Source organism: Rhinolophus sinicus, chromosome 14, assembly GCF_057876585.1.
Source record: "Rhinolophus sinicus isolate RSI-liver-muscle chromosome 14, RSI-T2T, whole genome shotgun sequence".
NCBI classification, from domain to species: Eukaryota; Metazoa; Chordata; class Mammalia; order Chiroptera; family Rhinolophidae; genus Rhinolophus; species Rhinolophus sinicus.
The window spans coordinates 108,238,873-108,264,510 of NC_142514.1; the positions used below are offsets into that span (position 1 = coordinate 108,238,873).

General features: G+C 40.1%; 1 long non-coding RNA gene across 1 annotated transcript; it reads right to left on the reverse strand.

Annotated features, from left to right (window-relative positions):
• Positions 1 to 4,407: 4,407 nt before the first annotated feature.
• Positions 4,408 to 18,135, reverse strand: LOC141572183 (uncharacterized). The gene is made up of 2 exons (XR_012497394.2): positions 8,390 to 18,135; positions 4,408 to 4,810 (listed from the first exon to the last, which is right to left on the reverse strand). It is a non-coding gene; the product is annotated as an uncharacterized LOC141572183 (long non-coding RNA).
• Positions 18,136 to 25,638: the final 7,503 nt, after the last annotated feature.

A 25,638-nucleotide genomic window follows, 5' to 3' on the forward strand; every position in this document is an offset into this window, starting at 1 on the left:
CACACACTTATGTGCATACAAACATGCACGCAAACTCGCTATTAAACAATTTAAGCAAGGTTGCAGAATACAAGATTATGAAAATAAATTGCATTTCTATATACAAGAATGAATCATCTGAAAATAAAATCAAATTCAATATTACTAAAAAGAATATAAAAATAAATTTAGCAAAAGAAATGCAAGATTTGTACAATAAAATTTTCAAAATATTGCTGAAGGATATCAAGTATGATCTAAAATGGAGAGACAGTCCATATTCATTGATTGGAAGACTCGATATGTTAAGATGCAAGTTCTCCCCAAATTGATCCATAGATTCAACTTGATTTCTATAAAAATTCCAGCAGGCTTTTTTTGCAGAAATTGACAAGCTGTACCTAAAACGTACATGGAAATCAAAAGACACAGAATAGCCAAAATTTTTTAAAAAGAACAAAGTTGAAGAACTTGCATCTCCCGATTTTAAAGCATTATAATCTACAGTTATCAGAAGTTTGGTACTAGCATAAGGATAAACATAGATCAATGGAACAGATTTGAGAATTCAGAAATAAACCCTTATATTTGTGGCCAGTTGATTTTTTACAAAGGCAGCCTGATAGAAAATGAGAATTTTCAACACATGGTGCTGGGACAATTGTATATCTGCATTAAAAAAAAAAATGTAGACTCTTATCTCACACTGCATACAAAAATAATTAAAAATGGATTAGAGACATTAATGTAAGAGCTAAAGCTATAAAACTTTTAGAATAAAACAGGAGAAAATGTCAAGACCTTGGGTTAGGCAAACATTTTTTAAACCCAACCCAAGAAGTATGATCCATAAAAGAAAAAAATTAATAAACTGGACTTACTCAAAATTCAAAATTTGGGAGTAAAACTGGGTGAAGGATACATATAACCTCTATAATATCTTTGCAATTTCCTGTGAATCTTTACTTAAAATGTCTTTAAAAACAACTTTACACCCAAATGATACCACTAAGAAAATGAAAACACAAGCCAAGGACTGGAGAAAATATTTGTAAATCACATATATGGGGGAAAAAAAGAAAGAACTTGTATCCAGAATATAAAAGAACTCTTATAACTCAATCAAAAGACAATCCAATTTGTAAATGAGCAAAAGATTTCAATACACGTTTTTTCAATGAAGATATACAAATGGCTCATAAGCTCATGAAACGATGCTCAACATCATTCATTAGTCAATAGAGACATGCAAATTAAAACCACAAGGAGTTAGGGCCGGCCCGGTGACTCAGGCAGTTAGAGCTCCATGCTCCTAACTCCAAAGGCTGCCGGTTCGATTCCCACATGGGCCAGTGGGCTCTCAACCACAAGGTTGCCAGTTCAATTCCTCGAGTCCCGCAAGGGATGGTGGGCTCCGCTCCCTGCAACTAAGGTTGAACACAGCACCTTGAGCTGAGCTGCTGCTGAGCTCCCGGATGGCTCAGTTGGTTGGAGTGTGTCCTCTCAACCACAAGGTTGCCGGTTCGACTCCTGAAAGGGATGTTGGGCTGTGCCCCCTGCAACAAGAAAACAGCAACTGGACCTGGAGCTGAGCTGCGCCCTCCACAACTAAGACTGAAAGGACAAAAACTTGAAGCTGAACGGCACCCTCCACAACTAAGATTGAAAGGACAACAACTTGACTTAGAAAAAAAGGCCTGGAAGTACACACTGTTCCCCAATAAAGTCCTGTTCCCCTTCCCCAATAAAATCTTAAAAAAAAAAACACAAGGAGTTACTATTTTACAGCCACCAGGATGGCCATGATCAGAAAGACAGACAATAACAAGTGTTGACAAAAAATGTTAACAGAAATTCTCCTACATTGCTGATGGGAATGTGAAGAAGTACACTTTGGAAAACAGTTTTGCAGTTTCTTAAAAGGTTAAATATAAATTTTTCATATGACCCTGCAATTCCATACCTACCTATTCAAGAGAAATAAAACATGTTCACACAAAGATTCGTACATTAATGCTCATATCAGCATTATTCACAATAGCCACAAAGTGGAGAGAGCCCAGATACACATCAACTGGTGAAGGGATAAACAAAATGTGGTATACCCATAATGGAATACCAATACTAACAAAAAAAGTGTAAAATACATAATGCATTTTACAATATGAATAAACTTTAAGTACACGCTAAGTGAAAGAAGCCAAACGCAAAGATTACATATTAAAATATTCTATTTATATGAAATGTCCAGAAAAGGAAAATCTATAGTGACAGAAAAGTGATTCGTGTTTGCTTAGGGTTGGGGTAAGAATGAGGATTAACTGTAAACAGATATGAAAGATCTCATTGGAGAGAAAAGAATGCTCTAAGACTGGATATGTTGATGGTTGCACAACTAGGTAAATTTACTAAAAATCATTGAATTGTATACTTAAAATGGGTGAATTTATGGTATGTAAATTATACCTCAATAAAGTTATTTTTTAAAGAGAAAAAAGTCACTTTGATCAAATTTTTGTATTAACTTTTCTTGTTTTTTCCTTACTATAAAATTAAGATATATTCATCATAGAAATTTTAGAAAATACAAAGAAACTGTTAAAAAACAAAATTCAACTGAGTAAATCTGAGAATCTAATTGGCTTTACTCAGTGAATCATAAACCAGGTAGCATCCCATCTGGCAAATAGAAAGGAGCTCTGAGGAGAAAGGAGCTCCTAGGAGCTGTACAAAATTGAAGGCTTTTATAGGAAAAGGGGACAGGGACATGGAAAGAGCAGATTACCTCATCTTTCTCTGCAGGACAGAAGGGATCTATCAGGCGGATTGTCTCACTACTGCTGACCAGAAAATTCCAAATTGACTGGTTAAAGATTACATTCCTGGTAGAGGCTGAAATTGCAATTAGTTTAAGTCTTGGTTTGGTGACATGGGCTTAGCACAAGTGACTCCATTTTAGGCCTGTTGTCTCTTTTTTTTAATAGTACAAAAAGAAGAGAATTTAAACCACCCATCTTTCCACCTTCGGATAACCATTTTTGACATTTTGGCTAGGTCCTTACTGTTTTTTCTTGTTTGTTTTCTATAGGAATTTAAGCTGAAAAACTGAAACACTCCCTACCTCTCACCCTAGACAAAATCTGGTGTTCATTTACAACAATCCTTTCAAAGCTGCAGTTGAAATCTTGGAAATGCAAAGGAAGAGCCTGAGCTCAATCTGTATGTAAGGAATGGAAAGAGTTGTATGGTTCCAAATAAGAAAAGATGGGGCTCTGAGAGGGAGAGTACAGAGAGAGTCCTAGCTTGAGTTATTTCCCACCAAAACAAAACAAGACAAAAAAACTACACACCAGAGCCTGAAACAAGGACTTGTGTGCAGGTAATTTGAGAGATGATCCCAGAGAGCAGCAGTGAGAAAGCTAAGAGGGTGAGAAAAGGAAGGTGCAAAAGCTGGTATGAAATACCCGTATGTTGTCAAAGTTGTCACTGTGACTTGATTTGTCCAGAACCTCCTGAGAAGCATGCAGAATGCATTCCTGGAGCAAAGGAAGAGGGGCATTTACCCACTAGGTCCTGACAACCATTAGTTGAATGTTGCCCTGGGGATGTTAACTCCCACACTTATGAGATGTGCTTGTATCAGCGAACAGAAAGAGTTCGTCCCCCCTCGCTGCTAGCACAGCCAAACACTAAACACTGAAAATTGCAATAAAGAAAGTTCGGCTATTATGAATGGCGCCAACCAGGAGAATGGGAAGCTAATGCTCAAAAGCCCAAACTCTTCGATCCAGGGTTTGGGGAGAGTTTTTAAGAGATTATGGAGAACAGGTACTTGGTAGCACTGGTAGGGCAAGTTTTAACTGGAGGACCTTGGAGCTTGGCCCCTTATGGTAAGGGGCGTCAGCCCGGGATCTTCCTGGAGATGCCCTTTGCTTTTGAAAGGGTTTAAGTATTCACTTCCCATTTTGTCCCAGTCCTTTAGTTCTGGTGGAAGGGGTGGGGGACAAGACTTTGGTTCCTGGTATAGCTGGAAGTCAATGTTCTTTCTCTGCACGTGCTTTGACTGCATGACTTGTGGTTTTGGTCTGTTGTCTCTGAAAAGCAACTCAATATCTCATTAAACCAAATGGGACCATTTTGAGCTGGTTCTGCAGTTACACTTGGCCAAGCATATTTATTTGCAGCGGAAAATGAAAAAACACAGCACATTAAAGGTAATATTGTTAGTATGAGCTGACATGGAACTGTCTGTAGCAGTTACTGCCAAAATCAGAAGTGGGCTTATTGCGAGTGCCTGTGAAGGACAATCACCACATTTCAGTCTCTTCCTGCAAGTCAAGGGGACATTCACCCCTCCGCAGGGCCCTACATCCCTGCGTGGTACTTGTGACGCAAGTGGGGAACAAAGTCCTGGCACACAGATACACATAGAGTGAGTAATAGCTTTATTTGGGAGCCAATATCCCTCCAGAGGCCAATGCTCTGGTAAGCACAGGAGGTTATACAGAATAGAATAGAATTTAATAATGAACCAAGTCCCAGAGTCAATTGAGGTGGTGAAGGTCCCTGGTTCAGGAGAGGCGACTGGGCCCACGCCGGGTCTGAGGCAAGCTGGTCTTGCAAGGAGAACTTTGGAGAGTCCTGTGTGGCGGCTTGCCACTCGCAGAGGACTCTGTCGGATAGTGTCTCATCCAGAGGCTCGTGGAGGGTCTTAGCTGAGTGTCCAGACTGCTCCCAGCATCGCTCTGGAGTTCTGCTTTTGTCCTCTTTTCCTTGGACTCGTTTACTTCTTAGGTGGTAACCAGAAGTTGTTTGCCAGAGTTTTTTACCTCTTAGGTGATAACCAGAAGTTGTTTTGGTAAAGGTGCTTATCATTCAATTTTGTTATGCTCAGATTCACACAAAACATGTTTTTTACTTCACTCTTATCAGTCTCACACATGTGCAGCCATAATCCTGTCCCTACTAGTAAACAACTTGTTTTGCAAACCTCAATCCAACATATATAATACATTTTATATGCTCTATACAGGGCTGAAGAAATGTGACAAATGGCACGTGCCTGGACCAAAGCACCACGGTAAGAATGTAGAGCTCAAGTAGTAGAAATCACCAGAAGACGTTTTGAAAACAGAGGTATAATTTCCTTTTTCATTGAATCTAAGATGCCACTGATTGTAAAATGTACCATTACTTTATATACCACTAAGAAATAAAAGACACCGCCTTCAATTGTAAGGCACATCCTTATTTCAGAGATATTAAAATGAAATCTATGTAACTTTAGTAACAATTATCACCCTGATATGGGCCAACAAGTAGACCCCCACACACACTGAAAAGCTTTGTTTTCTTTCCTATAGAAATTTTTAGTTTCCTTCTCCTTAAGTTTCCTTTTCCCCAGTTTTTAGCTCCTATCCCTGTTTTAGACAATTACCCTAAAACTTGTTGTCATGCAGAGTGACATGTGGGGTCTCGGGTCCCTCTCCCCACATAAGAACACAGGATATGGTGAGGCCAAAAAGGAACACCCATGGAGACATAGGGGAGTCATACCACTATATTCTCGCTGGCGGCTGGGTTGGAGACACAGGAAGCAGGAGACACACTATCTGCAACCTGCCATCCACTTCTCTCTGCCAACCAACCTCACTTGCTAGCTGTAATCCGCCATGCTAACTGCAATCCACGCTTGCTAGCTCAGCCGCCATCTTCTTGCTAGCCCCCATTTTCTGCTAGCGTAACCACGACAGTTATATTCGTGGCCAACGGCTCACTGGTTATAGCTGACGGCCAACTAGCCACAGCTGATGGCCATCCAATCACAGTTGATGGCCATTTACTACCTGGGCCAGCACCTTTCCACGTGAGGCCGAGAGCCTGGAAACTACACTCCTGGATCTGTCCCCACACTGCACAACCCACAGAATGCGACTGCCGAAAAGACCTCCCCTCTCCGCCCAAAACTTCCCCTTTTCATTGTAATTATCTACACCTATGAGGAACAAATGGGTACAAAATACCCAACTAGATCAAACTGGCCACTCAGACCTGCACAACGTAAAGGCCACAACGACCTTCATTTCACCTGGGCCTCATTATACCATCATTACAATATCATACATATGCCCGGAAGTTCATTAATATCATTATAACAGACTGAATTCTGGGAAGGAACATGCGCAGTCTAAAAAGATGAGGTAATAGCCTCTTGTCAATCAATTGGTCTCACTCCCAGAAAGGAACAGCCCATTCTAGACAAAAAAAGGGATAAAAACTCTAAGTCCTCGTCAGTCAGGGCCTCTTGAGCTTTGCCTTTGCTCGGGTCCGCTCCAAACCCTTTGGAGTGTACTTTCTCTTCTAATAATGGCCCTTGAGCCATAGTCTGCTGCTCGGGTCAGCTTTTATTTCTTTAAAGTGTACTTTTTCTACTAATAAACTGCTTTTTCACTACTTTACCTCGGTATCTTGTTCAATTCTTTGCTCTAGATGCCCAAGAACCTGGACACTGGGCCAAGAAGGGCCTGCTTTCCAGTAACAGCCCCAATAAATTTTAATTTAAGAAAAGAAAAGAGAGAGAGAGATTAAAATGTGAAGAGTTCATGTCTTAGTTTTAAATTGTATCTGTATTTCATGAATTCTATTTGCATTACTCTAATGTAAATGCCTCATCTCCATAAACCTTTAATAAAGTCTGCTAAACACAGAACACTGATTGATTCATTTTTGTGTGGAAATTAAGGGGAATCGCTGAGTTTCACATCTGAATCAGTGTGAACGGAAGAGTGACAGAAGAGTGACATGCTTTGGATATGAAGATAATCACTGTTGGAAGAAACAGTATCTTAGAACCAAGTCTAGCCCTGAGTCTCAGGAATCTGAAGAAACTTTGAGAACTTTAGACTTTATTCAATTCATAGAATGGGGTTTGAGACTGTTTTAACAAGATCTTAATAGACAGGGAGAGTACTTTTAAAAAATATATAATACTAGGTTCAAATAAACAGACTATTTTATGTCCTTTTCCTCTTAATTACATAACTTGACCATTTTTTTTTTTTTAGTTTCAGGTGTACAAAATAATGTAATAGTTAGACATTTACACCCCTCATAAAGTGATAACCGCTCTCCCCCACTCTACTGCCCCTTTGATATCGTATATAGGTGTTACAGTTCCATTGACTATTCCTTATGCCGCACTCCACATCCCATCACACACACACACACACACACACACACACATATACATACCGACCAATATATATATATATATATATACATATATGTTATTGTTGACATTCAATATTATTCAGCTTCAGGTGTACAGTGCAGTGGTCAGGCATCTACAATGTACATGAAACATTTGACCACTTTTTTAATTGACTAGAAACTAAAATCAGTTTGCCACAGGCCTGGGTCTTAGAAAAATAAATCTGATCATGTGCTGATCATCCTATCTGTAAGCCTTCTTTCAATAAATCTGACATTCTTAAACCTTTTTATAAAATAAAAAGTAATGATTAATACAGAACATAATGTACCTAAGAACAGCTTAGTTGTCTCAGGCCTTGTCACGTTTAAGAAACTGAAGGACTGCCCCTTTGTTTTCTAAACTCCTTTGGTCTTGTTTCCTAATATTTTGACTCCTGAAAATATACTGTGGATGTTTCAGGAGGTAGCGTGATGTGATGAAATCAGGAGAATTATTTTTGGGGATATGCAATCTTGCTTGAATCTTATCCCATAACCCAAAACTTGTCCCATAACCAAAGTACACATCACAAGAGATGGGTGCTGTGGACTGAGCTTTCGGAGGTTCATTTTCCTCACATATAAAATGCAAATGAAAAGAAACAGCTACTTCATAGGGTAGTTGTACAGATTAAGTGTGATAATGTAAAGCTCTCAGTAGTAACTGGCACTGGAACATGATAGCTAATAAGTATTATTTCCCTTCTCACGCTTCATGCACCCACCATTCACTTTACCTGCATCCTCATGCACACACGCAAACATGCACACATCACCTGTCAGAAAGAAACAGGATCTTTCCTTCCTACAAGAATTAAACCCATCCTGTTTTAGATAATTTCTTTTCCTGTAATGTGTAACCTCATTGTTCACTCCGAAAAATAAAAACATCACTGCTTTTCCTACCATTCTTTCCGGCACTTAGACATATGTAGCTTTTCCCCCTATCTTCTCTCAACACATGGGCTTTATAGTTGAAGGGAAAATGTCAGGTCATAGGTAAGCCTGTTTTAAACACTTTCTTTTGTTGCACAAAAGAAATCCAATTTCACCTAGTTCACAAAAAATAGCAATTCACAGTCTGCAATTTTGCTAAATCTATTGATAATTGTTTCTGGACACACAAAACCCATATAGCAGAACAAAACTATCTACTCACATTTGAAGGCATGCTCAAAATTCAGCCTTTGACTTTTCTTCCAATAGTCATGGGTTTACTTGTGGATGGGCCCTCATCTCCATGAGCGGACACTGTTTTTTGTCTAGGACCTAAATTAAGTATATCTCACAGAGCTTAACTCAGGAATCTAGAAAGTGAAAACAGTCAAAGGTATAGGCACTGGAAATCATCAAATTTGGGGTAAGATATCTGAGACTCCCCCGCCCCCAAAGAGCTCCTCAATTGACCTACAAAGGAAGTGCTTTCTCCTTCTGGCTCTAAGAATGCAACATAGTCTGCAAGGTATTTTAGAACCACTAACTCTTTTTTTTTTTAAGCCAAGTGACAAAACAACAACAACAGATACTTTTGTTGGAGATATTTCCAGAAATATCTGGATATCAGAAATACCAAAAAACAGGTAGAGCTGTTTCCAGGAAGCTGTCAGCTAGCATATTCTAAACACAATGCCTTTTAAAACCAGAGGCACATATAAGGCAGAGCCTTGGGCCTTACAAAGATGCCTGGCAAAAAGAGGGATAAAAGCAAAGGGCAGAGGAGAGGAGGACCTCTGCTTGGCTGGTCGGGGAAACCTTCACAGAAAAAGCTAAGGCTTGAAGGACAAAAAGAATTTCAATACACAAAACTGAGGAAGGACACTCTCCTCCTAGCATGTGAACATGGATTTGTTGGAAGTTACCTCTGAAGGCCAGAGTGCTGAAGGTCACATAGCAGGCATAAGTCAGAGTCCTTAAACTCTGATGGGTAAGAAATGCAACTTAATTTTCTGTATTTTAATTTCTACTCCAGATTCTCACAAAGCTCAGGTAGTAGAAACTTAATTTTAGTCATTGCTGGGTGCCCCTCTTTCTCCAAAGTTGTACCTAACTTCCATAGAGTAAATAATACCAGGGTGTCAAGGGAATCTAACCCTCGGTGATTATCACAGATTCTGACATCTGCTGAGATGTTCATCACTCCCTTTTGGTCCCTGACTAACTGTCCACACAGTTGCTATTGAGCAGGCCCTCACTCCTGTCCACAAAGCCCTTTTAGGAGTATGGCTCTCTCCACAAACATGGTTGACATTATTGGTGGCTGCTCCAGGATCCATGTGATCCCTCTCTGTGTGTAGTGTGATTGGAGTGAAACTGACATAAACCACCACCCCTCCCAACCAGTTCCACTGGTGTGTCCTGATTGGCTCAGACATAATCCCACCCTTTTTGCCTTAATGGCAAGTCCTTAGTCACAATTGTTTTTTTAGGGGGAAGCACATGACTGACGTCGGTGCAAACTGAAGCCCAGGAGTAATTTTCTATGGTTAGGAAAAGAAGTTCTCTTTCTGAACAGGCAGAAGTGAGACCTGGAATTGATAGAACCACTTTGCTATTAGGAAGGAAGCCAGCCTGAGGACAAAGCCAACACCCATAAGAGAACAGCAATGGAGCCAGTGCCGGACTGAATCACTCCCACCTCTGAACTTTATTACTGAGTCAAGAAAATCCATTTATTGTTTAAATCCATTTGAATTGGAATTTTCTTTATTACTTCAGACACAAGCATTCTAATGAAGCTAGCCTACTTCAGTAATATTCCTGGGTATATTGTTTTTCTGGACTCATTGAAGATCAGAGAATTCTGAGAGGTTTTTCAGGTCTTATTTACTAGATATATCACATCACCATTTTTTTTGCTGTCTTGCTGCCTCCTAGGGCTCAAGCCAAAAGAGCCCTATATCTCACAAGCAATCTGCGTTTGTTGGTAGGGATGTTGACCTATACCCCATCCCTAGAACTCAGTCTGGTGGGAAATCAGGTTTCCATGACCCACTCAACAAGAAAGTTCTCACTGGTTTCCCTCCCATCTTTACCTCCTCCTCTGCCCCGACGTTTCCTTTCCTAGATGGGGAAGGAGAGTGGGTACTAGTTGTAGGAGGGCAGCCAGCTCATTCTGTACCTCCAAATCAGTTGTGTCTCCTCTGGGTCCTCTTCCTTTTCTTGGCTGAATTGTTGGTGGGCTGGGGAGTGAAGGCCAAAGAATGACAGAAAAAAACAGAAAGGGAAGGGAGAACCATCACATGGCAGTCCTCCCTGGTCATAGCAAGATCTGAATCAGAAATAAACACCGTATAAATATTGACTTTCAAATTTATATTTGAAACCCAGAACCCCTGAACTACAGATTCATATATTCAACTCTCTACTCAACACTTCTGCCTGGATGCCTAACAGTCATCTCACACTTCCTTTATCTAAAATAGAAATCATTCTAGCAGTTTCCTCCATCTACATTTGTCACCATAGCCCTGAATGTTCTCCAGACCATGATTTGTATTTGAAGTCCTTGAGGGGTACCTTCTGTGGCATGGCCTAGGCAGACTCCTCCTAGAAATAGAGGTTGTATGGTACCCTCAGGCATCTCTGCTGTTGTCACCACTAAACCTTGCCTTCCTGCCTATGCTCTCATTACACTTGTCCCTGCAGGGCTTTGCCTATAGGATCCTAGTATCCAGGAGTACCCCCTCAATCTACCTTCTGCACACACAGTAGTTGACAGTGAACTTTTATATAACCACTGACTGATTAGGGTACAGTCCCTAGAAAATGGAGAAGTATAGACCAATAGTGAATTTCTTACTGCACAGGGTCTCCAGTCTGATACCTGTTCCAACACTGCAGGAACAGATTCTGGTTTTGTGGGGGCCTGAGGCCTATCCAACTGAATAGCCTCTTTAAGAAAAACAATACAGGGGCAGCTAAATGGCTCAGTTGGTTAGAGCGCAAGCTCTCAACAAGGTTGCTGATTCAATTCCGGTATGGGATGTCGGGCTGCGCCCCTTGCAACTAAAGAGTGAAAATGGCGACTGGACTTGGAGCTGAGCTTTGCCTTCCCCAGCTAGACTGAAGGACAACGACTTGACTTGGAGCTGATGGGCCCTGGAGAGACACACTGTTCCCCGATATTCCCCAATTAAAAAAAAAAAAGAATAACAATACAATATTATAAACAAAAACATCAGGTGCAAAGTAAACACTTATTTAGAACAAGAAAAGAAACCAAATTGTAATTTTTAAAAGCTGACAAATTCCACAAATATTACTATATACAGATAAATAATATTAATTTCCATATAAATAATAAAAAATTCAATTTATTGTCAGATAAATAATTAATTCTTATAATATTAGTAAAAACACTTAATAATATTTTAATGTTTAATATGTTAATTTTAAATTGACATACTATAAAATTAACTTTGCTTTGGTGTATAGTTTATGAATTTTAACAGGTATACCTTCTTGAAAGTAGTAACACAAGGTACAGAATAATCAACCAAATTCACTCACACTGTTCCTCTGTAATCAAACCCACCTCTCAACCCTAAGCCCCGGAAAATATGGATTTGTTCATCTTCCATATAGTTTTATCTTTTCCAAAGTGTCATAGAAATGGAATCATATACTATGTAAAATCTTTGGACTGGCTTTTTCCATTCAACAAAATGTCTCTGTGATTCATTCAAGTTTTTGCTTATACCTACAGCTCAGTTCAATTTTTGTTGAAGTTCCCCTGCCCCCCAAAACCTGTTCCACTCACAGTTATTTGCATCTTAGTTGATGGCAACGCTATCCTAGTTATTCAAGCCAAACACCTTTAAGTATCCCTTGATGCCTCTTTTACTCTAAACCCCACTTCTAACCTATCAGGAAATGAGGTTAGCTCTTTTTAAGATCTACTGAGAATCCAATCACTTCTCAGTACCTCCACTGCTCCTACCCTGATCTAAACCAGATATTTCTCACCTATGTTACTGCAACAACTTCCCACTTTGTCCTAAGCTCCTGCCCTCGGCTTCTCTACAATCTATTCTTAACATAGCAGGTCTTTTTTTTTTTTTTTTTAACGATTTTATTGGGGAAGGGGAACAGGACTTTATTGGGGAACAGTGTGTACTTCCAGGACTTTTTTCCAAGTCAAGTTGTTGTCCTTTCAATCTTAGTTGTGGAGGCTGCCACGTTCAGCTTCAAGTTGTCCTTTCAGTCTTAGTTGTGGAGGGCGCAGCTCAGCTCCAGGTCCAGTTGCAATTGCTAGTTGCACGGGGCTCAGCCCACCATCCCTTGCGGAAGTCGAACCGGCAACCTTGTGGTTGAGAGCCCACTGGCCCATGTGGGAATTGAACTGGTTGCCTTCGGAATTAGGAGCACAGAGCTCCAACTGCCTGAGCCACCGGGCCGGCCCTATAGCAGGTCCTTTTGAAAACATAAGTAAAATCATGAGATATCTCTGCTAAAAATTCTGCACAGGCTCCCCATTCCATCAGAGTAAAACCCAAAGTCCTTATGATGGTTTACAAGGCCCTATAGCATCTGGTCCCCGCTTAACTCTCTGATTTTGTCTCCTATGTCTGTTCTCATTCTATCTGCACCAGCTGCACTGGCCATTTTGCCCCTCAAACACACCAAGCATACTTAGGGTCTACTTGTTTTCTCTGCCTGGAATTCTCTCACCCAGATAGTCATTGACTAATTCCCCACCTCTGTCAAGACTTTGATGAAATTTCTCTTTCTCAATGAGGCTTCCCTGACTATTCTATTTAATACCATAACCTGCCCCATATCACCTCCAGGCACTATTGATTCCCCTTACACTGCATAACTTTCATCTATAGGCCTATCACCTTCTAATATACTACATAATTAATGTATACACTATGCTATTATTTATTGTCCGATTCCCCAATGACATGTTGCCTCCATGAGGGCAAGGACCTTTGTTTTGTTCACTGATATATCCTAAGCACCTAGTGCAGAAGCTGGCACATAGCAGGTACTCTATACTCAATATACAAACATATGAATGAATGAAGAAGGGAAAGCATACATTCTGGGGCTTACAGACACAGCAGGTCAGTTGACCAAACGCACAAATTTCCAACTTCTCTGAAGTCTTGAAAACGCCAGGCAATTGCCCCAGCTTTCTGAGCGGGGCAGAGGGCAACATCTGTGACTTTTGATTTTGCCCATCACTCAGCAGTGGCTAGTAGCCTTAGCATCTGACATGTGTAAATACTTACTATAGAAGAAGAACACCAACCCCTGTTGGAGCCAAGGCACTGAGGAGAGCTGTGCAGGTGGTGCACATTGTACAAAACTAAAACTAACACAGTGGCCCTGGCTGGTCCACATTCCTTTCCCACCTGTTGACACCTCACACCCTCAACCTTCCAATATCTGGAAAGGTTTCACCCTTCCTTCCTGCAATCCTGACAGGGATGGTTGTACAAGGCAAAGGATAATGAAAACCGACCCTATTGAATGCCTATTATGTGCCAGACATTATTTCATTTAACCATACAGATATCCATGAATCGAGTTCCTACTGCAGAGGCTCCAAAGACTGGTACAGTCTATGGCAGGTGCTCATAAATTGCTTAAGGAAGTAAAAACAACCTGAAGTATAGGGGGTAGGGCAGAGTCTGCCTACTCTACTAAGTAGTGATTAAGCCTGGGCTGCCTGCCAAAGTCACAAGCTTTATTAGTTGGAGGTTCCATGAAGACAACAGCCTGTTTTCCTGGCCCTCTCCTATCTTCGTAGTCTGATATCGGTCTTTGATCTGCCACCGTACCACCTCACCTCATTGCTTTCCAGCCAGCTTATCAAGGTTGGAAGCCATGTGTTGCATCCTTGAAGTTCACATGTTAGTTTCACCCACAAGTAGAGGAAGACAAACCAACTTAACAAGAACTGAGTGCCTTTAATGCATTGACAAAAGTTTATTGAGTGCCCATTACAAGCTGAAATCTTTTATAGATTCTAACAATTCAGCAAATAAGACAGACCTATCCCTGTTCCCAGGGGCTTACATTCTAGTAGAGGAGAAATTAGACTAATTTTTCTTAAAAATCGGAATATCAGATAATGAAAAATGCTATGTGGAGAATTCAGAACCTCTTCAGAAGAGGTGACAGTTAAATTAAGATCCGAATGCCAAGACAGAGGTTCCCATGCTAAGATTATGAGGAAATACATTCTAGTCAAAGAAAACAGCTAGTGCAAAAGCCCTGAGGCTGGAATAAGCTTGGGGTATGTGAGGCAAAGAAAGAGGCCACTGTGGGTGGAGGAGAGTTGGCAGAAAGGAGAGTGGCCGTGGGTGGGACAGGAGAGGTAGTAGGGGCTTGCTCAGAGAAGAGTGGATTTTACCTAAAGGCTAATGGAGGGCTTTAAACAGGGTGTGTGTGATCTAATTATGTTTCTAGAAGATCATTCAGGCCACTAGGAGGAACATGGACTTTAGTGGGTAAAGGTGGAAGCAGGGAGACAGGAAACAATGCGCTAGCCCAGGAAGGGATGATGATAGTGGATGAGAATGTAGTGTGGAGACAGAGAGAACTGTCAGATTCATGTGTGTTTTGGAGGAGAGGCAGCAGGAATTCCCAGTGAATTGGAGGGTAAGAGTAGGGAGAAATCCAGGATGATCCCTGGGTTTGGGACCAACATCATAGTGCTTACAGACACCCGACTTATCCGACCTTACCTCTCAAGCAAGCTGAATACCTGAAAGGTATAGTTCATTTACTATTTGCTTTCTCTATAAAAACCTGTCCTACTGCATTTACAATGGAGTTGTCCACAGACAATATCACATACAGACAGAGATTTTCAAAAAGGCCTCCGGATAGGCGTGATAGTGATTACCAAATTGCCGCATGTTTGAAATAATGACTACAAAGAAAGTGTAACTTCAATCCCTAAAACAACCGAGAGAAAAACCTATTGTATGTGTGTTCATAATAATATACACAACCAATAACCAATATACTTGCCTGTGACTTTAAAAATGAGACGAAAACTTAAAACTGCAGCCCATATTTTTCTACCTCCTTTAATTGCTTCCATAGAACTCAACATATAGAATAGACCCTGTTTATAATCATAATGCCCCAATCTAAAGTGAGAGAGAGAGAGAGAGAGAGAGAGAGAGAGAGAGAGAGAGAGAAACTGCTATTCTTATGACACAGAAATGTAAACTGAGGTGCAGAGGAAATAAAAGATGGAAGCTCAGGAAGTGAAATATTTTGTCCAAAGTTCACTCACTAGTCCCTGGTAGTGCCAGACCTCCTGGCCCTTAATCAATCCAGTGCTCTTTCCATGATGCCATAGGTTTTCCCATTAACCATGACACTATTTATTGGACATGTCTGGGCCCCAAGGACAGAAGAAAACTGAGGTTCAAAATGAATAGACTAATTGAGACCTTAGTAGAGGCACTCAAGCCAATATCCACTGAGCATGCCTGAGAGACAGCAGGCAAGATCCCTGCCCTCAAGAAATTCCAAGCCAGAGAGGTCATCATTTGGCAGATATTATGAAGCACCAACAATGTGCAGGCATTGTACGAGGTGCTTGACATCAAAGATGAACCAGACATAGTAGCTGCTTTTAATAAATATGACTTTCTGTGAGAGAAAATAAAACAAATATATTTGGGGGAAAAAAAGTCAAAAAGCAAATAAAAAAGACACTGTATAGTGCATCTATAGTAAGCCAAAATCATCCATTCATTTAGTAAATTCAGCTTTTAAAACTGGTTTGTTTGTTTGTTTTTTTGTTTTTAATTAGTCAGGCAGGTTATTTGGCATCTTGCAATTGGAGAAAAGCAATTGCTTAAATTTTTTTTCACCTTTACTAGTAATCCTAATAACTATTGCAGTTATTCGTGGCGTTACGGAGTTATAATTATTTATACTGATAATAAGTGTCAGACAAAACAATAGCACATTAAATACAAAAATGTTTATTAATGATGATGGTAATAATAGGAAAGCCAAGCTAGGTAAGTTTAATCAGTGAACTCTTCCAAGAATAAGTGATTTTTATCAGAGAAATGCAAATAAAAACCACAATGAGATATCACCTCACCCCAGTCAGAATGGCTATCATCAACAAGACAAATAGTAACAAGTGTTGGAGAGGCTGTGGAGAAAAAGGAACACTCATATACTGTTGGTGGGAATGCAGATTGGTGTAGTCACTACAGAGGGCAGTGTGGAAATTCCTCAAAAAATTAAGAATGGAATTACCTTATGACCCAGCAATCCCTCTCATTGGTATCTACCCAAAAAATCTGAAAAAATTTATCCATAAAGCTATATGTGGTCCGATGTTCATTGCAGCTTTATTTTTGTTGGTCAAGACATGGAAACAACCAAAGTGTCCTTCGATAGATGAATGGATAAAGAAGTTGTGGTATGTATGCACAATGGAATACTATTCTGCCACAAGAAAAGATGAAATAATGCCATTTGCAACAACATGGTTGGATCTTGAGATTATTATACTAAGCAAAATAAGTCTGACAGGAAAAGTCAAGAACCATACGATTTCACTGATATGTGGTACATAAAACTGAAAACAACAAAGGAACAAGACAAACAAATGAAGAAACAAAAACTCATAGACACAGACAATAGTTTAGTGGTTACCAGAGGGTAAGGGGGGAGGAGGGTGGTAGATGAGGGTAAAAGGGATACAATATATGGTGATGGAAGGAGAACTGACTCTGGGTGGTGAACACACAATAGAATATATAGATGATATGTTACTGAATTGTACACCTGAAATCTATGTAACTTTGCTAACAATTGTCACCCCAATAAACTTTAATTAAAAAAAGAATAAGTGGGCCGGCCCGGTGGCTCAGGCGGTTAGAGCTCCGTGCTCCTAACTCCGAAGGCTGCCGGTTCGATTCCCACATGGGCCAGTGGGCTCTCAACCACAAGGTTGCCAGTTCAATTCCTCGAGTCCCGCAAGGGATGGTGGGCTCTGCCCCCTGCAACTAAGATTGAACACGGCACCTTGAGCTGAGCTGCCTCCCGGATGGCTCAGTTGTTGGTTGGAGCATGGGCTCTCAACCACAAGGTTGCCAGTTCAATTCCTCGAGTCCCGCAAGGGATGGTGGGCAGCGCCCCCTGCAACTAAAATTGAACACGGCACCTTGAGCTGAGCTGCCGCTGAGCTCCCGGATGGCTCAGTTGGTTGGAGTGCGTCCTCTCAACCACAAGGTTGCCGGTTCGACTCCCGCAAGGGATGGTGGGCTGTGCCCCCTGCAACTAGCAACGGCAACTGGACCTGGAGCTGAGCTGCGCCCTCCACAACTAAGACTGAAAGAACAACAACTTGAAGCTGAACAGAACCCTCCACAACTAAGATTGAAAGGACAACAATTTGACCATTGTTCCCCAATAAAGTCCTGTTCCCCTTCCCCAATAAAATCTTAAAAAAAAAAAAAAGAATAAGTGATTTTTAATCAGATTTAATGTAAGAGACTTGTTTTGGTAGAGAAAAAGAGGAAACAATTACTACATACTGCCGACTTCTCAAAAGTATCATAACATGTGTTTTGCTTGTTTTTTTACAGTAAGAAAAATAAGATGGTAGAGGAAAATTTGTGTTCAATGGAGAACTGCATTGTCTCTTTTTTAAATTGAGGTATAACTAATAAATACCATAGATTCAGGAGTAAAACATAATAATTTGATATTTGTATATATTGTGAAATGATTACCACAATAAGTCTAGTTAATATCCGTCACCATACATACTTACAGAATTTTTTTTCTTGTGATGAGAACTTTTCAGATCTACTCTCTTACTAACTTTCAAATATATAATACAGTATTATTAACTCTTGTCACCATGCTGTACATTATATCCCCATGACTTATTTATTTTATAACTGGAAGTTTGACGCCCTTCACCCATTTCTCCCACCCTCCACACTCCCCACCAATGTGTTCTCTATCTATGAGCTTGGTGGTTTTTTTTTTTTATAGTCGTTTTAAATTGCACATACAGGTGAGATCATTTGGTATTTCTCTTTCTCTGTCTGAGTTATTTCACTTAGCACAATACCCTCAAGGTCCATCCATGCTGTCACAAATGGCAAGATTTCATTCCTTTTTATGGCTGAATAATATTCCATTATATACACACACCACATTTTCTTTATCCATTCATCCATTGATGGACTTAAGGAGACTCCTCCAGTTATCTGATTCCAATTCTATGGGAGCTATTTTACCATTCTGTAAGTTACACATAACTTAAAGCAACACAGAATAATTCTTGTCTATAGACATGCAAGTTCTGTCCTGTCCAGTGGAAGAGCAATTGTCTTCACTGCTCCCTTCTGGAAAACCAGTTTTGCCACTATTTGCATACTTATTTCAATATTCTTGATCTAAAAATGGTCTGTTCTTTGGATTCTCTTTTGAACCAGTTGTAACTTCTTCCTGGTTCCCTCACTGATTAATGAGTAGAATAAAATCTTCAATATGTGCTTATTTATATGTCTGTATGAGTAATGACTAGGTTTATTTTGAAAGTTATCTTTCAACAGGATAAAAGAGAGACAGGCAATATAAGAAAGTGGGAGAGGGGCGGCCGGATGGCTCAGTTGGTTAGAATATGAGATCTTAACAATAGGATTGCCGGTTCGATTCCCATATGGGCCAGTGAGCTGCGCCCTCTACAACTAGATTGAAGGACAACAACTTGACTTGGAGCTGATGGGCCCTGGAAAAACATACTGTTCCCCAATATTCCCCAATAAAAGAAACAAAAAATAAATAAAGTAAAAAGTTGGAGAAACTGAGGGGAAGAGAAAGGGACAAGGAATAAATGATAAGGCAGCTCTCTTGTAAAGGCTAAGGGGAATAAATTAGAAGTCAGGTCTTCTGAGGGAGTCAATTAGATGTAAACTTTTCTTTTTTCCTATCTGTGTTCTTTTGGGTTGTGGCATTAGTGTGTGTTGAGAAATATAACTCAAAACAAAATTTTCTCCCAACCCAGAAAACCGATCCACAAAGGAAGACAAAGTCAGTTTTATTATTGAATAGGCATTAAACAAGAACGTGATACATATCCCAGGCAATCCAAATAAGAGATTGCAAAGACTGAAAGAAATCTCTGTGTGTTAGTCATACATATGTAGCTAAGCAGATACATCCCATTACACACACGTTCTCAAGGTAAGCAATAACTAGTCCACAAGGAAAAGGACGTGATTATATAAAGAAAAAATAAACTTCTATCTTTAAGGCAGGAGGTAGTTTTGCAACTGGGAGCAGGTGCTCACAGAAGTTAGGCTCCTTCCCACCTACAGAAACTCAGAGATCAGTGCACTATCTTCCTTGAATGTTTACATTTCTCAGGACTTTGAGAAAGCCATTCATGGGTCACAAAGCTGGCAAAAACAGTTCTTTAACTTTTAAAAGTATTTACATATACTTCAAAGAGCAGGCTAAAGAACTTAAAATTACAAGTTTTCTAAAGTAAATGCTCTAAGAAAAAGAGGGGCATCTCTTCCCTTATTTTTCACAGAAAGAATTAAGCCTCTTATTTTAAATGTTTGTTTGCTCTTATATGTGTGTAACTGTAGTATCCAACCCCACAGTTGGAGATGTGAACAATGCCCTCCCCCAAAAATGGAATGCTCAGCCTCCCAAGTACAAGTCCAGTTCCGTCTCCTCAAGGCCCTCTGCTCCTCCTAAGTGCGCAGGAATCCTGTGTGAGTATAGTGTCCAAAGAGGGAAGGAGATGCTCTAGCCCACTTGATATTTGCAGCTGAAGGATGCCTCCATCTCCACTAGATGAGTTGTTCCTGGAAGGGTCACTCTAGGAGCTGGTGTCACAGATGCCCTGAGGAACCCCTGAAATCTGAGGGACTTTCCACTTCCATTTGCTATGTCTAGACTACAGAGTTCCTTGACAGAGGATCAGCTCATGCCTCACTCTGAAGTTCAGTTAGGAGTTCTCAAGATGACAGCTCTTTTGAAGAAGCTACTTCCTCAGAAAGTGAGTCTGTGCCAAGAAAGTTGGGTGACGCCAGTTCCAGCACTGGCCACCTCACAGAACAAGTGCTGTGCCCTTCTCTTCCTCACTTGGCCTGCTCACTGGTTCCATCTCCAGCCATCATGGTTATTTTGCAGCAGAGAACTGGAACTCCTAGCCTTATCTGCCACCAAGTCTTAAACAGTTTCCTTCCTGCTAGGCTCCCTAACCTTGAATGTTGGACCAAGAGATTGGACTGTTAGAGCCTATCCTTTTAACTCAGGCTCCTGAGTTCCTTATATAAAATTTCTATCTCCTCCTCAGAGGTGGAAACTTTCCACCCACTTCCCATTGCATTAATGAAATTGCAAGAGGGCAGAGAAGATTTAGCTATACTGTCTCCCATGGGCAATGGAGAAAAAGTCACAATTCCATAGTCAGGAAAGGCCAATCAAGTGATTTCTTTGGGTAATTTCAGCCATGAGTGACTTTCTTCCTCCACATAAGTCAAGAAGTGGCATCATCTTAAAGTTCTGCCTTACGAGGCAGACATCCAACCACACTTAGAATCAATTAGCTTAGAACTTGAGAAATAATCTTTTTGTGTTCTCAATGCAAAAATTCAGGTTTGAAATTAAAATTTACTTGTTGTGGGGACAGAGCCAGGAGTGCAGTTTCCAGGCTCTCGGCCTCACGTGGAAAGGTGCTGGCTGGCTCAGGTAGCAAATGGCCATCAACTATGATTGGATGGCCATCAGCTGTGGCTAGTTGGCCGTCAGGTGTAACTAGTGAGCCATTGGCCACTAATATAACTGCCATGGCTACGCTAGCAGGAAATGGGGGCCTAGCAAGAAGATGGTGGCTGAGCTAGCAAGAGCGGATTGCAGAGATGCGGATACCACCAGCGAGAATATAGTGGTATGACTCCCCTATCTAAGGCTCTGTGGGTGTTTCTTTTTGGCCTCACCATATCCTGCATTCTTATGTGGGGAGCGGGATCAGAGACCCTGCATGACACCTTGCATGACAATAGCATTTAGTTTTTGCTGTGGTTCTGAGTCCTTTTCTTAATCATCTTTCCTTTCAATTGGATATTACAATATTCTTAATAACATATAAAGGGAAAATTCAAATTCAAATGGATTAGCTACTGTGACTATTCAAATATTATAGCTACAGATATCACTACAGTATCGCCAGAGTACTATTGCCTTACCTCATCCTTGCAACTGCCAAATTGAGCAAGAGATGTGGGACTTTCCACCCAAGTTCAAGAAAAATGATCTGAAGAGAAAGTTGTATTCAGATTAAGCAGGTCCACTACCCATGTGACTGACCTTAGTTCTTAAGTTTCATGGGCTCTGCTGACTCACTTCTCTATTTAAGATGTTTATTGCCCAGGAAATAATACTTACGCCATCAGAATCCATTTCCACTTAGAATAATGCCAGAGTTAACAAAGTAGCATGGGAAAAGGCTCAATTCCTTCTGTGTGAGTTACAACATGAATGCTAGCAAAGGAGAAAAAAGTTCTACCTTTTACAGGAATCTTTTGATTATCTGGCACTATTAACCAATGTTGAGAAGTAAAGAGGGGACAATTGACTGACCAGACCAGGCTCCCATCTGCCTGAGCCTTGGTGGGATTGCCAGGTATCATCAAGAATATAAGCTTCAAGTTCAAGGATCACATCCTTACATTTGTCCAGAGACCAGTAGAGATTTAATTCTGGACATGCTCTTAGGAGACTAATTCAAAAGCCAGAATACCAATTTATTCAGGTTTTATGCACACACATGTGTACACACACACACACACACACACACGCAATAAAACTGTCAAATGGACAAAATCTAGTGTCTGTTAATTAATATATTCACTTTCCAGTTTTAAAAAAATGTCCATTTAGAAACCAAACTATTTTCAGAAGTTTACTTTTGAGTACAGTATCCTGTCTACTGTCCTATGTGCCTCCCCATTGAGACTGTGGCCTGGAAATCAGAAGTTGTCTTTCATCTTTATATTCCCAGGGCCCCTCACAGTGCCTGGTCCATAGTAGATGCTTAAGTATTTTTTAATATATGAATGAATGAATAATGATACGTGAAATCTCTTTGCAACTATAAGGCATGTATATAAACAAAGAATTGTGATTATGAACAAGCACTGGTGTCATTAATCTTGACAGACTGAAGTGCCCATCTTCACAGCAGGAGCAATGGAAGTATGAAAGCAAACACTGGAAAGCGAGTGAAGATGCACACTTATAAAAGCAAGATTAATATCTTAATGTCAATTAATGTTTTAGATAACATTGTAAAAGATATGAAGTACAGAAAATAATGTTTTAAAAGTATTTTAAATGACCAAAATATAAGAATGAATTGATAGGAAGAGAGAGAAGAAGGGGGAACCCCGAAACTAAAACTTCATACCTCTGCACTATGCATCCACCAACTCAGAAACTCAGGCTCTAGACTTAGTAGGAAATTGGGCAATGTCTCCAAAGGAGATTGTGTAAAACTTCCTGTTTGCATTTCTTTTACCTTGGAGGATGGGAATTAAGAAAAACAAAATTATAGGTCAGTGAATGAGTGAAATTTTCCAGAGAATATTATCAGGATCATTGTATCTTAGAAAAAGACAGAGGTCATATTAATTATATTTGGTGAGATGTTGAATATATTTGGGTTAAAATGTACACCAAGTCGAAGATAATCTGTGCGTTAGACCCTGATCTGGCCAGAAGAATATTTTGATTTTTTAAACTTATTAGGTAAGACAAAGAGGCTAAATAAACACTTACTGAATTCTCCGAGCCTCCAAGTCACAGGAAGATATAAACCAATGATAAATAATCCCCTAATTCTGCTGTCACAGCCTTAAGGGAGAGGAACATGTCATGGTCATAGTTTAGGACTGGGAAGGAGGTACCCTGGCCACAAACTTGGCAGAACCACCAATATGGTGCTCAGGAGGCACCATTAATTCAACATCAGCCATCAGTCACATCCATCTGCTTAGGGGAAGAATATTAAGACCAGAAGTAGAATTGGTAGACAATAGAGAGTGCCACTTTCTTCTTTATTCACAACATCCTATTTCCTTTTAAGTGTACGATATTTTCTAAAAAAATCTTTGTATGGTAAAATATTGAGATAAGCTAGGAAAGATTTGAATAAGCTAGTCCTGAAGTAGCAACAATATCCCATTCTTTCCACTAGAAAGAGCAGTTTTCTTGCTTTTTGTTCACTCTGCCTCTCCTGAAAATCACCCATTCCACGCCTCCCCCAAAAGAGAAAATCATACTGGAGCTGGTTTATTTTGTTTTGTTGTCTGTCTTTCAATCACATAAATCTCAAAAAAACAACTGGGCAAAAAGTTTGGGGAAATTAGCTAGTCCTTGAGTAAAACCCTTGTGTGACCTAGAGTTAGGAGAAGAAGCAAAGGAAATCCTACTAGGAGAGCATTTTTTTAAATTCACAATTGCTCATGTACTAAATTAGCTAAGATTAATAGAAAACCAGGCAATAGGAGTAAGAGAGAGATGCAACTTCAACAGAGCAGAAGTATACTAAGTGAGAAATTGCTGGACTGGGAATAAAGCTGGGATATATGCATATCAGTCTGCTCTCCAGATATATATTTTAAAGAAGGATTCAACCATCAAGCCATTGAACAGAAGTGAGAGCCAAAGGAAATCCTTACTCACTCTGCCTGGTAACACGCTGAATCTAAATAGATATCACCATGTTCAGAGTTGAGAACAAAAACAGGAAATCATCATGGAAACTATTTAAAAACAAAACAATAGAACAAGAGAAAAGAAAAAGTATTCCAAAGATTCAGAAGCTTTACATACATCTGAATGACTTTTTTCTGCAGCCATAAAAAATTATAGGAAATTGTTGGGCATCTTAAGTGGAATTAAAGAAGACATGAATGTTTGGGAGTGGGAAAATAGAAGAAATAAGGAGAATTTTGGTAATTTTTGAAGCTTGGTGATGGGTACTTATGTAAGTTTTAAATTTTTATCTTTTTTTATTTTTAAAGATTTTATTGGGGAAGGAGAACAGGATTTTATTGGGGAACAGTGTGTACTTCCAGGCCTTTTTTCCAAGTCAAGTTGTTGTCCTTTCAATCTTAGTTGTGGAGGGTGCCGTTCAGCTTCAAGTTGTTGTCCTTTCAGTCTTAGTTGTGGAGGGCACAGCTCAGCTCCAGGTCCAGTTGCCTTTTTTTTTTTTTTCCTAGTTGCAGGGGGCGCAGGCCACCATCCCTTGTGGGAGTCGAACTGGCATCCTTGTGGTTGAGAGGATGCATTCCAACCAACTGAGCCATCCGGGAGCTCAGCAGCAGCTCAGCTTAAGGTGTCGTGTTCAATCTTAGTTGCAGGAGGTGCTGCCCACCATCCCTTGAGGGACTTGAGGAATTGAACTGGCAACCTTGTGGTTGAGAACCCACACTCCAACCAACTGAGCTATCCGGGAGGCAGCTCAGCTCAAGGTGCCGTGTTCAATCTTAGTTGCAGGGGGCGGAGCCCACCATCCCTTGCGGGACTCAAGGAGTTGAACCAGCAACCTTGTGGTTGAGAGCCAACTGGCCCATGTGGAAATCGAACCAGCAGCCTTCGGTTAGGAGTTAGGAGCATGGAGCTCTAACCGCCTGAGTCACCGGGCCGGCCCAGTTTTAAATTTTTTATAGCAAAAGTTTTTAAAACTGAAGATTTATTCAAGGTAATGAACTAATTTTGCAAAATTGCAAAATTTTACATATGCCATAAAATAATTTCATCAACATATAAGTGATATGTGTAAAAAACAAGATTTTTAAAATTTCACTTATAATAGTAAGAAGAACATATTGGGAATAATCAAATTTATGTAATAAAAGCTACTCAAAGAAAAATGATAAAACTTATTAAGAGAAATAAAGGACCCCTAAAACAGATTAAAAAAATACTCATGGACAAGAAGACTAAACATAGTGAGGATGGCAAAGCTTTCCAAGTTAATATACAGATTTAATACAATACCTAAAGCAGAACCATATAAATGGGTCTAGGTTAAAATTTCTCATTCATATACTTATTTACCATACATTTCTTTTAAGTTCTAGAGTCTTATGTGTTAATCATATTTTTATTTTCTATGTTTTATGATGTTTTGACATCTTTGGGGGAGTGGGGGTCACGGTTGCTAGCTAGGGAGAGATTTCTCTTCAGGACTATACTATTCCTAAGACAGGAAACAAGTTGGTGAACCCACCTTTCCTATGAAAACCAACCAATCCCAAGTCCATACCTCCACAACCACCTCTGTTATCTTGCTCTTACACACAAAGCCAATATTTCCCCTGTCCTAAATGAACCCTGTGACAGACACCAGACAACTGGGGACAGACCTATGCCCCAGAG